General features: G+C 38.8%; 1 long non-coding RNA gene across 1 annotated transcript in view; it reads right to left on the bottom strand.

Annotated features, from left to right (window-relative positions):
• Positions 1–14,293, bottom strand: part of LOC132424875 (uncharacterized) — a 44,099-nt gene that overhangs the window by 29,114 nt on the left and 692 nt on the right. The window contains exon 2 of the long non-coding RNA XR_009519295.1: positions 13,892–13,956. This is a non-coding gene — a long non-coding RNA (uncharacterized lncRNA). The remainder of the gene's footprint in view (positions 1–13,891; positions 13,957–14,293) is intronic.

The raw sequence follows: 14,293 nt of genomic DNA, 5'->3' as shown, positions 1-14,293 counted from the left end.
TAGTTCTTACTATTCCCATCTCAGCAAAAAAAAATTTTTTTTCTTCAAACTCCGGACTTTATTATTCTAAAAAAATTAAGTTCAGATTACATAGGAAACTGGAAATTATGGCTTTATTAAATTAAATTAATTTAAAAGAGCATTGGATTTGTGGGACTTGTATAGTTACTCATATCTACAGCTTCTATTATGGTAGGATCCCCTCCTTCAATTATATTGAAAATATGAATCCCAGTATACAGTCCCCCTTGGAACTGTGCATTAATGTTAGAGATTGTCACCTCTGTACTCTAAAGAATAGTGATAGCTTCCAAGTTATATAGCAATCAACAGCAAAACATTTCTCCCTCCCTTCAGAATCTCATGGTACTGCAAGGTATTACTGAGAGAGAAAAATGTTTTGCATGGGAAATTGCAACAAAGATTTCACACATAACTGCATCAGTGTTTAGTTGTGAGTCCCTATTTTTGTCCTTTCTTTTGTCAGAATTTGAGTGTAACAGAGAGCAAAGAAAGATATGAAAAGGAGGATGCAAAATGACTGCAAACTCTTCATAAATGGCAAACTCATCGCTCAGAGACAAGCTGAGGCCTCACTGCTGATGACAGACACAGCCCAGATGCCCGGATGCAATCAATGCTACCTGGGAGGGAGCTGGGAACGATGAGACAAGTGTGATGCTGCTCCCCCCATCCCCTCACCCCACCCACTCCCACCTCCAGAGCAAAGAAAGGGCCAGCAGTCCAAATCACAAATCCAGCCTGCTGCAGGAGAACACCAATCCAGACAGTGTCTACTATGTGAGAGACAGCTCAAACGGATGCTCAAGTCTTGTGACAGCTAGGTTGTGACACATCAGGAATGAGTGGCAGCTGGGTGAAGACAAGTGGAAGACACCCTAGCATAAGAGAGGGAAGGAGGGGGATTCCCTGGTGGCGCAGTGGTTGAGAATCTGCCTGCTAATGCAGGGGACACGGGTTCGAGCCCTGGTCTGGGAGGATCCCACATGCCACGGAGCAGCTAGGCCCGTGAGCCACAACTGCTGAGCCTGTGTGTCTGAAGCCTGTGCTCCGCAACAAGGGAGGCCGCGACGGTGAGAGGCCCGCGCACCACGATGAAGAGTGGCCCCCGCTTGCCACAACTGGAGAAAGCCCTCGCACAGAAACGAAGACCCAACACAGCAAAAATTAATTAATTAATTAATAAACTCCTACCCCCAGCATCTTCTTTAAAAAACATAAAAAAAAAAGAAAAGAGAGGGAAGGAGGTTGCCATGAGTTGAACTGTCTTCCCCAGAAAGATATGCTGAAGTCCTGATCTTTGGTCCCTGTAATGTGAGCCTATCTGGCAGATGCAGTTGAGTTAAGATGAGGTTGTACTGTATTAGAGTGCACCCTAAATCTAATAACTGCTGTCCTTATGAAGAGAGAGAGATTCAGAGACGGAGAGAGAATGCCATATAATCATGCAGGCAGAGACTGCAGTGATGTATATTCAAGCCAGGGAACTCCAAGGATGGCGGGCAACCACCAGAAGCTAGGAGAGGGGCATGGAACATCTGTCTGCCTCAGAGTATACAGAAGGAACCAACCCTGCTAAAACCTTGATTTCAAATTTCTAGTCTCCAGTATGATGAAAGGATAAATTTCTGCTATTCTAAGCCAACTGGTATGTGGTACTTTGTGGCAGGCCTAGGAGACTCATACAGAGGTGGATAGGAACGTGACTTACTTCCTCCTTCCCATTTTCTCCTAGCAGTCCCTGAACCAGAATCTGTTCTGGTATCTCTCACAGTCTCCTGAACAGACTCTCAGACTGACTGGCACTGATTACACGGAATGCAGAGAATCACCATGCAGAAGTCTTGATGTCCTCTCTCAAACTGGACCTGCCTCTTGGTCAATGATGTCAGTAGCCAGTCTTGATTATGCTCTAGTTCCTCAGAATTGATTTTGAACTTCTAATAATTCCTCCTTACATCCTCAAATTAAAAAAAAAAAAAAAAGGTCCTCAACTCTCTTCTTCCATATTTTCCTCTCAAAACCATCATGGCTTGGGCCTAGCTCCCTTTCACCTTCTAAAAGTTTACCAAGTATCACACTTATATGGTCACGCTCTTTATGGCAGGCAGGAACAGGCAAACGTAACTGCTAGATTGCATTTAGAGCTTAGGTTTGGGGATCAAACTTCTTTGATGGAGGGAGAATAATTCTGGCAGCCTCTGCAAGCCTAACCTCAGATATTATGTCATGGTCTTCCTGCAGTGTTGATGCCTAAGAGCTTTTCAGACAAGACTGCCTGGCAGTAGTTCTCAGTTTAAGGTTAGATAATCATAACGATAATCGTTATGATAATCGCCACCATCTGTAACATCCACAACTCACAACTGTGACTCCAAAAAAGAAAGGTTTGGAGTTATGAATGGCAGACCATTTTGTATCAGGTTTCCAACGTTCATGACCTGCCCAGGGTTGGATTAATGACACAAATGCCAGGACTAATTTTCACCCTCAGTATATGATTATTCAAAATGAGTTACTAATGACACAGCACATATATGTGTGTATGTGTGTGTGTATATCTTCTTGACACCATTACAATTACTCATATACTCTATACAAAGCTCCCATAAGATCTTTCCCCAAAAGAACTCTTTAAAATTTTTTTAAAGTTTTTTTACACAATTTTAAAAGTTACTTTCCATTTACAGTTATTACAAAATATTGGCTATATTCCCCATGTTGTACAATACATCCTGCAGCCTATCTTATACCCAGTAGTTTATACTTCCCCCTCCACTGCCGACCCCCAACTGGTAACCACTAGTTTGTTCTTTATATCTGCGAGTCTGCTTCTTTCTTGTTTTATTCACTAGTTTGTTGTATTTTTTAGATTCCATATATAAGTGATATCATACAGTATTTGTCTTTCTCTGTCTGACTTACTTCAGTTAGTATAATGCCCTCCAAGTCCATCCATGTTGCTGTAAATGGCAAAATGGTGTGCTTTTTTATGGCTGAGTAATATTCCAGTGTGTGTGTGTGTGTGTGTGTGTGTGTGTGTGTACCACATCTTCTTTATCCATTCATCTAATAGTGGACACTTAGGTTGCTTCCATATCTTGGCAATTGTAAATAATGCTGCTATGAACATTGGGGTGCATATATCTTTTTGAATTAGTGTTTTTGTTTCCAAAAGAACACGTATTCAACAATTTAAGGGGAAAAAAACCCACCTTGTTGTATAATTTCCCCTTCACTAACTTTCCTGACCCTACTTCCAAAAGTCAACTATAGTTAACACCCGAGGCGTATCACGGGATTTATGAAACCATCAAAACCTTCACAACTAACAGGAGAGATCTCATTTACTTAAATTTACGTCTATAGTTGTGAAAATGAAACATAATTTTAAAGGACTCCGTCTGCTGTGGAAGTTTTCCTCTGTTATAACTTCTGTGTAAAATTGAATACTCTTTACCATTAACAGGGGGAGTCAAAGGGATTCATTAAAGCACTAGCCTGTTATTCCAGGGGCTTCTAACTAGCTGAAGGGAGAGAGAGAAACAATGAATCATGAGCATCCCTTTTGCTTTGCCTGCATGTCTCTTTCCCCTTTCCTCTTATAGGTCTCCTTCTTATACCTCATGGATTAAACACCTAGTAGACAAATGGACATTAATTAAAGGCAGACATGAAACCGTTTCAAGGATCTGATGTGGAAGAATGAGTACGAATTTGGAAGGCAGGGAATCCTAGTGCATCACTTACTAAGCTGTGACCTTTGGCAAGGAAGTTTACTCATTCATTCAACAAATACATAATGACCACCCACTCTGAGCTGGCCACTGGAGTTACAACAATAAATAAGGCAGACGTGGGCCCTTCACTCAAAATATTTCATTCTATTTAACTGTCTTCTCCAAAGCTCAGCTTCCTCCTCTGTTAATTTGGCATAATTATAACATCAGATTCATGCGGAAAGTGTGAGGGAAGGAATGAGATACAATACATGTGAAGGAATTGTGAAGTCCAGTAAAATTAGCTATTATTTCCACTGGATAGGAAATACCTTAAGAGTAAAAACAGTTTGCTATTTGCCTTTAGTATGCCCTGCACCTTGCACAATGCTTGGCGTTTAGTAGATACTCAGTGAAAATTTATTGTATGATTATGAACACCAGTAGAGATCAGATTAGTCACTTCCTCATCTGCTCTTCGCAATTGGTACGCACTTTGAACAATACACGATGTGAAAGCGTGTTATGTTCCTCTCGGTATTCTTCTCGCCCTTCTTTACCTGACACAATCGCTGGAGCACAGATGGTGCTTGGAATTTATTTCAGTAAAATGTCTGTCAGTTAACAATCATTTCAAATAGAAAACTTAAGCAGGGAAGGGTCAGCACTCGGCCATGTCTGCTCCATGCCCTGCGAAACCCATGTCCATCACATCCTCTCTCACTGGCCAGCCACCAATACTGAGGATTTCATTATCAGCTCCACCCAGGTTTGGAAATGACCCTAAATATGCTTGTTAGTGTATAAGAGACTGGGTGTATGTTGGACAAGGTTTCCTTGTGGAAGGGACTCAAAATAACGTTTAGGTAACGAGAGGGTAGAGTTGTAGGGGAGGGAGTATATCCTTCAGCGAAAATAACATACACGAGGGACTGAAAATGGGAGATGAGATGGAAATTTTGTGAAACAAAGAAATCCACCATGCCTGAAGCATAGGTCAGGAGGAGAGTGGTCCAAGATGAGGGGTGGGCAGGGGCTAGGGCTGGGTTGGCAACCTCTGCAATATTGACATTTGGGGCCAGAAAATTCTTTGATGTGGAGTTCTGTCCTGTGCCTTGTGGGTGGTTAGCAGAACAATCACTATATGCCAACAATATGCCCCAGTGGGATGACCAAAAATGTCTCTGGATACTGCCAAAGGCCCCTTGGGGGAAAAACTTCTGAGATTGAGAACCACTGGCAAGAAGTCCACTGGAGGGAAAATGGAGGTTTTGACCAAGATAGTGGCAGTAGGATGGACAGAACCTGGTAGATTCAAGAGGTATTAGGAAGTAGAATGCGAGTGGTATTCATAATCTTGCCAGGCATCTTTTTTCTGACCTTTTTCACTGTTCTATTTGACCCTACTCAAGGCCTGGGGAAGAACCAGCAGAGCAGGTCTTCTTGTTAATACCCATCTGATTTCAATTGGTTCCATCTTTTTTTCTGATTCAGGAGACCTCTTTGCTTATTACTTATTGCTTATCACTATAATTTCTAACTCTTTACTTCTTATGAAGGTTGACATTGGAACTGTCTGTGAAGGACATTGTTTGCATTTCCTTTTGAAGAGAAGCTCAGGCCACACAGGCCCATTTTGACTATCTACCTGTTTTTCCTGGAGGCAGGAAATTACTAGAAGCTTGTCAAAGCAGTTCCCATCCTTCCACTGATCCCCATTTTACAAGGAAACTCAGGGAGGAATCCCAAGTATAAAGGACCAAAAAAGTAGCATTGATAAGTCTACCACAATCTGAGCTTGCTGAAGTTAGCAGAATGGTCTTCTGGTTATCTCACAGAAAAATCAACAGTCGTCAGAATATATTTATTAACCTACTTAGTGGATTTCAGGAACAATCTCATCATGACCCCCCTCACACAGTATAAGGCCTTTTCCCTTAGTAAAAGGAAGAACCAAAGGTCATAGCTTCCCTGCAACTTCTATCCACTAATTAGAGAGACCCGTTACTAGGTGAGGCTGAACATAATTGGGCCATTACAAAATAAAAAATATACAATTTCATTTCTGTTGGTTTTCCTGTGAGTGAGACACAGATCATCAACGGATAGTCAAAGTGTAACAAGAATATTACTGACGGGTTTTCTAAATGTGAGATTCCAGCTCCAGGGATTCTATTAATATTGCTCACATTAAAGAACCTGAATGGACAGGTAGCCATTTGGGACCTGCTTCTGATCCAAAGCCATGCTAAATATCTAGTTTTACCATTGTGAGCCGTATTCAATGGCAAGCTCAGGAAATAATATTGACACTGAGAGGAAAACTCTCTTCTTTAGTAAAGACACCAAGGTTTCCTTAAAGCCAACAATATTCCAGGAGCAATTTATTAAAAATCCTCCCCAAAAGATCTGTGGGTAAATATACATAGAGGCAAAGCCATGGTACGCACTTCAACCTACAGCCGTATGCACACATCTGGATCAGGACTTCGAAATCTGGTCTCAGGTCACTGGAGGACTTCTAGCTTCATGGAGACACCTTCTCTGGAGGTGAAGCTAGCTACAAATTCTATTGCAAACCCTCACATTCCCCACCCATTTCTCTTGTCTCCTGTGCAAAGGCAAGGCCCTAGTGCACTGAGTTTGATGCTGTTGTTGTTGCCAAATGTGGTCTAGTTTCCATCTTAAGAAAATTAATTTCATGGTTTCTACTTTCATATGAATGAGTCCATTGGAAATGACAAAATGAACAAAGCTTGAAGAAAATTAGAAAAGCAAGTAGGCAATGTGCTCTAGCTTACCTTGAAAGTGTTTGTGGTAGTAATGGCCATTTTTAATGTGTTGTGATAGTGGCTAAGATTAGGCTTCATCAGACACATGACTATCCCCAATTTTTTTTAAAAGGAAAGTTCTGTGTATTTAATACCACAACAACTCGCCAAGGTAGTGGAGTCCAAAATGCTGGAAAGTTAATATTTCAATAGAGCCTGAAAAGGACAGCCTTGTTTTCCATGGAGAGGCAACGTGATGCTGAAGAAAGAACACAGCGCTGGGAGTCAGGCCCGTGAGTGTTGGACAGTTCCTCCTCCTGTGTGGCCTTGGGCATATCAGTCTCAACCCACCTGCTCCCATACATCTAAGGCCTTGTCAGGCATTAAAATTCTATGATTAAAAGAAAAAGGGGCATATATCCAGAGAAAACTATAATTCAAAAAGATTCATGCTATGTTCATAGCAGCACTATTCACAATAGCCAAGACATGGAAACACCCTAAATGTCCATCGACAGATGAATGGATAAAGAAGATGTGGTATGTATATACAATGGAATATTACTCAGCCATAAAAATGAATGAAATAATGCCATCTGCAGCAACATGGATGCAACTAGAGATTATCATACCAAGTGAAGTAAGTCAGAAAGAGAAAGACAAATACCATATGATATCACTTGTATGTGGAATCTAAAATATGACACAAATGAACCTATCTATGAAACAGAAACAGAATCACGGACATAGAGAACAGATTGGTGGTTGCCAAGGGGGAGGGGGTTGGGGGAGGGATGGAGTGGGAGGTTGGAGTCAGCAGATGTAAGCTTTTATATACAGAATGGATAAACAAGGTCCTACTGTATAGCGCAGAGAACTACATTCAATATCCTATGATAAACCATAATGGAAAAGAATACAAAAAAGAATGTGTATATATATATATATATATATATATATATATATGTATAACTGATTCACTTTGCTGTACAGCAGTAATTAACACAACATTGTAAATCAACTATACTTCAATAAAAAAATAAAACAGAAACAAAATGAAAACAATCCACAAGATCACATGCTTTCTTTTAATCCTCCATGACTTCATATGACCATGAGAGGCAACAGAAAGACAAATTTCCTTGCTAAGAAAGGGGAGGTTGTCTTTTGGCGATTCATCCTTAATCTCTTTTCTCAAATTGAGAGCTCCCTCTCCAGACTCACTGCATATTGGGATCCTTTACTGCCCAGGTCCAGGATCATTCTGAAAATAAAAATGTTCTTCTCACACAGCTGGGCAGCAAGTGTTCAGAACAAGAGTGAAAGGCTAGACAAATCTCTCCATTGTCTAAATGTCAAGATTCTTGGTATCACCCATCTGTGAATCAGAGATTCAGAAAACAGAATCCCTGCTTTCTAAGACAAAGAAGCCTGAGGTCTGAGTGGTGCATTGTGCCACGTGCGGAGCCCATATTTTGAACCCAGCAAGCCAATACCCCTAAATTCAATAAGAAATAAACACTGAAAAACTCTGTAGGGTAACAGCATCAGTGCTCTGTGCTTAGCATCCCTTCCAGGTACTGAGAGGAAAGCACATTCAGTGCTCGTGGTAGTTAGTGCAGTGAAACAGCAGAAAATCTGGTGACAAACATCCTTATGGCATAATGTTTAGTGGAAAAGTAGTATATACAACTTTGATCCAAATTATATTTAAACATAAATGTAAATTTTTTTTCTTTGTTTTCATCTTTTCCAAAATTCTTACAGTAAAATTTGATTAATTTTGTTGTAAACAATACAACCAATTCCATTTTGAAACTACAGAAATATTTAGCAAATCTACGCGAGTTGAGAAGTCACCCCAGTTTTAACTTGTATTTTTCTCAAAATTTTATCCACGTATTGATGACTTTGGCTTGTTATGCCAAAAATTTACATGCTTTTTGCTAAGCACAGGAGAGGTGGATATTATGTTACAGCATTCAAATGCTCTCTTATTCTTTTGTGTGTGTGGCCCTGTAGGGCAAGTTGGAAGATTAAGAATAGCAGCTGTAAAATTCCTACCATCCATCTCATAGCACTTGGCATTATATGAATATTTGCCTGCAGTGTTTTATTGTGCAATAACAAAAATGGGGGGTGGTGGGTTTAAAATAGCTAGTTTACAAACATTGTATCTTTACAGATAAAGCTGAATATGGTCAACTTTCCTGAATCAGTGGGGTGGTGCTAATGAAATTACAGTTAGAGAATCGATAAAAATAGACAGACCTTAAATACAAAAGACTATGCACTGTACAATTCTATTTATACGAAATTGTAGAAAAGGCAAAACTAGAGTGTCAGAAAGGAGCTCAGTTGTTGTTAGGGGACTGGTGGTAGATTGAAGGGGTCTAATAGAAAGGGACACGAGAACACTTTAGGGTGAGGAGATGATGCCGTATCTTAATTATTGTGGTGACGTGATTCTGTACAAGCACTCATCAAACTACACTTTTAAAATTGGTCAATTTTAGTGCATGTAATGCCTTAATAATAATACCTTAATAACATAATACCTTAATAGGCATAAAAGAGGAGGAAATGGGCAAGATTTGCTTAGACCTATTCATTTGAGGCAACACCTAAAGTTCTAGAAAGGGGACAAATTACAGCATTTACCATACATGGTAAGTATCACTGGTCTATTAAGGACACACAGATTGGGTTCAACTGTCACCATGAGAAAGAAGTGGCAGTTCCTTGTATACAATTCAGGATGCACTTTGTACTAGTAGAAAGGAGAATCTGAAAATCTGGAAGGATCGAGGTAGTCCACTTTTCTCTTTTGGTTGCTTGATCATTCAAAAATCCAGGGCAAATCTTGCCATGGCTGATGAATACTGCCTAAGAGACTATTAACTCCCATAGGGAGGTGAGTGTTTAATGGAAAGGCTTTATGCAAGGTGGACTATGTCTTCTTGATGCATGAAAGTACCTGTGTCACTAATGAAGGCTCTGAGACCAGGAGTCCAAGAGTAATTTGTTCAAATGAAATAAAGCCTGTTAGTCTTGCCAGTATTCTCCTGCTTCGTTGCTTAACACCAACCGGATGATGTAAGCTGTCCCTTTCTTGTTTACAGGGATGTTTCTAAAGAGGCAGTCAAACATTGCCTCAGTCTGGTTAGGAATAATGAGGCCACTGCCTGGGTCTTAATTATATCACCGGCAGAAGTCCAGTGCCAGAGGAGAGTAAAGATAAAGAGGAAAGCTATCCTCTTTTTAAGGATGTTCCAAAGCATTCAGAAACATGTGTCCTTAAAATAAAGATGATAAGATTCAGAAACACCCGTATGAACAGGAGTCTGAAATGCTGGGGTTTTGTTGGTAGTTCCACTTTTCCTTTAGAGAGCAAAGCTACCTGGTTGGAGAGGGAATGGAGCTCTAGTTAGCTGCTCCTTAATGGATTTCAGAAGCCTTAAGGTGACACATGAAAGATCATTCCTAGGAATTTCTAGTCAATCTCCAGAGGAGACACAGAGCCACACACTCATTGGCATCTAAATTCTGCGAGTCCTCTTTTCCCACAAAGGAAGTTTCCCTACTCTGCTGTGTTCAGAACCTTTCTACACAGGAGAATTTATGTTCATCTTTATATTCTTTCCACTCTGTTACTACTTTAAAAAAACACAGAGTTCAGAGCCAGACATTATCACCATCATCATCAACATCATCATTATTATTGTTACTATTAATTTTAGATTACTGCTATTAAATAACTTAGGAAAAGTTTGCATATCAGTCTTGAACCTTAGATTTTGAACGAAGGGGGGATGGTTTGGGAAAACAATGTCTACCTGGAAATTTATTCTATAATGGCATAGAAATGTAAGCTGAAAAGGTTTTTAGAGTTTATTTAGTGCAGCTCCCTTATTTTTAATATGAGGAAACGGAAACACCTTTACCCTTTTGAAGGTAAAGCAACTTGACCAAAGTCATGTAGTGTATCCAGTGCAATGTTTTTTGGATGTAAAGAACAGAAAACCTGACTTATATTATAAACTGACCTAAACAATGATCCAATTTATCTTACTAAAATGAAGGACATGTATAGGGCGGGAGTATTAGTTTTCTAGGGCTGCTGTAGCAAAACACCACGGACTGGGTGGCTTAAATAACATATGCTTATCTTCTCATAGTTCTAGAGGCTTCAAGGTGCCAGCAGGGGTGGTTTCTCCTGAGGCTTCTCTCTTTGGTTTATAAGTGGCCACCTTTTCTGTGTATATGCATCGTTGGTATCTTTTCCTCTTCTTTTAATGACACCAGTCCTATTGGATTGAGGCCCACCCATAGGCCCTGATTTAACTTCAGTTATCTCTGAAGACTCTATCTCCAAATAGAATCACATTGGCAGTTAGAGTTTCAACTTATGAACTTTGGGGACACAATTCAGTCCCTAACAGTGAATGCAGTTGGGCCTGGTGTTTTCTGTTTGGGGTGGTTATTAATTATTTATTCCATTTATTTGAGAGATACAGGCTTATTCAGATTGTCTATGTCTTCTTGTGTGAATCTGGGGAAAATGTATCTTTTAAGAAATTGGTCCATTTAATCTAGGTTATCAAATTTGTGGGCATAGAGTTGTTCATAGTACTCCTTTATTATACTTTTTACATCCATAGGATCTGTAGTGATGTCCTGTCTTTTGTTTCTAATATTTGTAATTTTTGAACTTCTTGAAGTTCTTTTATTCTTAGCCTGGCTAGAGGCTTATCCATTTTATTGATCTTTTCAAAGAAGCAGCTTTTGTGTTCATCGATTTTCTCTATTGAAATCCTCCCTTCAATTTTATTGATTTCTGCTCTAATGCTTATTATTTCTTTTCTCCTGCTTACTTTGATTTAATTTGCTTTTCTCCTTCTAGTTTCCTAAAGTAGAAACTTAGATTAGTGATTTTAGATCTTTCTTCTTTATATATATATCAGTAGATATATATATAATCAGTATATATAGAGAGAAATCAGTATATATACACATATATATATATAGAATCAGTATATAAATAAGTATATATATATATGTGTGTGCTTTTATTTCCTGACTTTCTATTTTGTTCAGTTGATCTATTTGTCTACTTGATGGCCATACTATACCATTTTAATAACTGTAGGCTTATAATGTCTTGAAATTATATAGTGCTAACTCTTCAACTTTGTCCTTTTTCATTTGTTTTTTTGCTATTCTAGGTTTTTTGAATTTTCATATGAATTTTAGAATCGGATTTTCAATTTCTACAAAAAAAGTCTGTTGGAATTTTGATTGGGATTTCATTGAATCTATAGATCAATTTGGGAAGAATTGATAATAATGTTGCATCTTCTGATCCATGAACATGGTAGACCTCTCCATGTATTTGGATCTTCTTTAATTTTGGCTCAGCAATGCTTTGTAGTCTTCAGCAGATAGGTCTTTCACATCTTTTACCCCTAAGTATTTTGTGGGTTTTGATGCTATTGTAAATAGCTCAAGCCCCTCTCCTGTAAGTCAACCCATTGCACGTGCAAATGTTATCTAGCTCTTTTTGAGTCACTCTGTGGTGGGGCTTGGAGAAATGTCTAAAAAATTGCTGATACTCTTGCTACTACTATTGCTCTGAATAATAAATAATCTGCCCTTCCACTCTTACCCAAAAGTCTTGTGTCTTCTACCAGCATTCATGAAATTTTGGCAGGCTTCTTGCTACCTTGCAAATAAGATAAAATCTCATACCCTTAAGTTTTTGATAGATACTCTAACCAATACTCTGTGTGTTGTGAGATTTTGCCAGTCTGGCTGGTGGGAATAGGCACTATTCCCAGTCCCACGTGTGCATAAGTAGCTGTTGACTCTAATTCTTTTGGGTGGTTCTTGGGTAGTTTCTCACGTGTATGTGTTGATCAGTACTGACCTAAATCCCTGAGGGAGCCTCTTCACAGATCTCCTGAGTTGTCTCTCTTCTCTCTGGTACTCTATCCTGCTAACTCTAGTTGCCTTGGTCTTCCCTGACTCTCAGCTGTATCTTTCCAACTTGAAAAGTCTTCCAGGCTCAGCTTCGATCCCCTCTCTCTGTGCCCAGGTCTGGAAACTTTCTCCAAGCAGTATGCTGAGGAGATCATGGGATCACCTAGTTTGTTTCCCATCTCTCATTGGTCATTATCCTTCATTATCTAATGTCTGGTTCTTGAAAAATGTTGCTCTGTTTATTTTGTCTATTTTTTGTTTCAGGTGGGAGGATAAATTTGCTCTCTGTTACTCCACCTTGACCAGATGTGAAAGTCATATGAATTCTTCATGTAGTCATCTCAAAATCGATTTTCTGTCTTATTCACATTCTATTTACCTTTATATTTTGGTCATTTTCTTAGATACACAGTTTTTGGTTTTTATATAATTACATCTATTGTTCTCTTTTTCAGAATTACTTCCATTGATTTTAAACTTGGAAAGTTGTTTCTACAATCCAATAAATCAGACTTTCACTTCTTTTTTTCCTTATATTTATTTCATATTTAATTCTGGAATTAATTTTAGGGTAAGATGTGAGCCTCTAATTTCTTTTCTCACTAAACAGTTAATTTTACTAAAATAAGTTTTGCAGAATTTTTCTCTTCTCTCTTTTCCTCGTGATAGTTCCTGCATAATATTTTAAGTTTTTACATATTCTAGAATTTGTTTCATTATCACTTATTTTTTCTTTTGATCTGTACATTTTAATTATTGTAGCTTTACGTGTAGTATATTCTAATATCTGAACAGGCAAGCTTTGTCTCAAGACTCCTCTTTTTAAAAAATATTATTATCATTTACTTATTTTGAACCTTAGAATTATTTTATCAAGACTTTGCTCTTTTCCTTTCTTCTCCCCAAACTTTCCAATGGCACTTTTGTTGGAATAAATAAATTGCTTTAGAAAATTTGATCTGTCTTTCAGGAATATAGTACATCATTTCTTTTTTTTTTCTTTTTTTAAGTTTTCCTTTACATCTCTTGTTAAAGTGACAAATCAATTAAATAGTTATGATTTCTTTTCCTGTGAGTCCACATTTGATGGCAATCACTTCTTTTGGAGAATGTGTCCCACTAGTGTTTAGAGACCTAGCATTGCTCTTCTCGTAACTCTCTATCCTCATCCCTCTTTCTTATGCCTTCCCACATAGCAACACTGATCATCATTCCCTATGATCATTCTCACTGATCATTCCCTATGATCCTGAGATATCTTCTTTCCCTTTACACTCTCCTTTTATAGATTCCTTTCTCTGTAGAGAACCCAAGAATTATTACTTTACCCAGAATATCTTTCCAGAGCATGCAGACCTTGCAGACCCAGCACCCCCTGCTCTGGATACACTGTGCAATTACCTCTCCTTCTCATCTCTTCCATGTCCAGTAGTTCAAAGCTCTTTGATGCACTCACATCAGCCAAGCTGCAACAAATCATCCAGAAGAAATTGTTTTATATGTTATCGTCCTATAAATATTTGCATTTTTAACAAGGAACTCTACTCTGAATACCCCCACTCTTCTAAAAATGACTAAACCTTAACGGAACCGTTTAACGGTGCTGCAGGCTGGTGGGGACAGTATTTGGGAACTGATAATATTTCCATCACAACACTGATCTTTGTATCAGTTAAGGCCAATCAGGAGATGGAAACCACTTAGTAATTTGATTCGGAAAGTTTAATATACAGAATTGTTAACTTTAACAGAGGATTGGAATAACAAGGGATTGGCTAGTAAGACGTGAAGACAACTCTAAAG

Source organism: Delphinus delphis, chromosome 1 (assembly GCF_949987515.2).
Source record: "Delphinus delphis chromosome 1, mDelDel1.2, whole genome shotgun sequence".
Taxonomy (NCBI): Eukaryota; Metazoa; Chordata; class Mammalia; order Artiodactyla; family Delphinidae; genus Delphinus; species Delphinus delphis.
The sequence above is the reverse complement of the archived record's forward strand: the minus strand, read 5'-3'. Positions and strand labels throughout refer to the sequence as shown.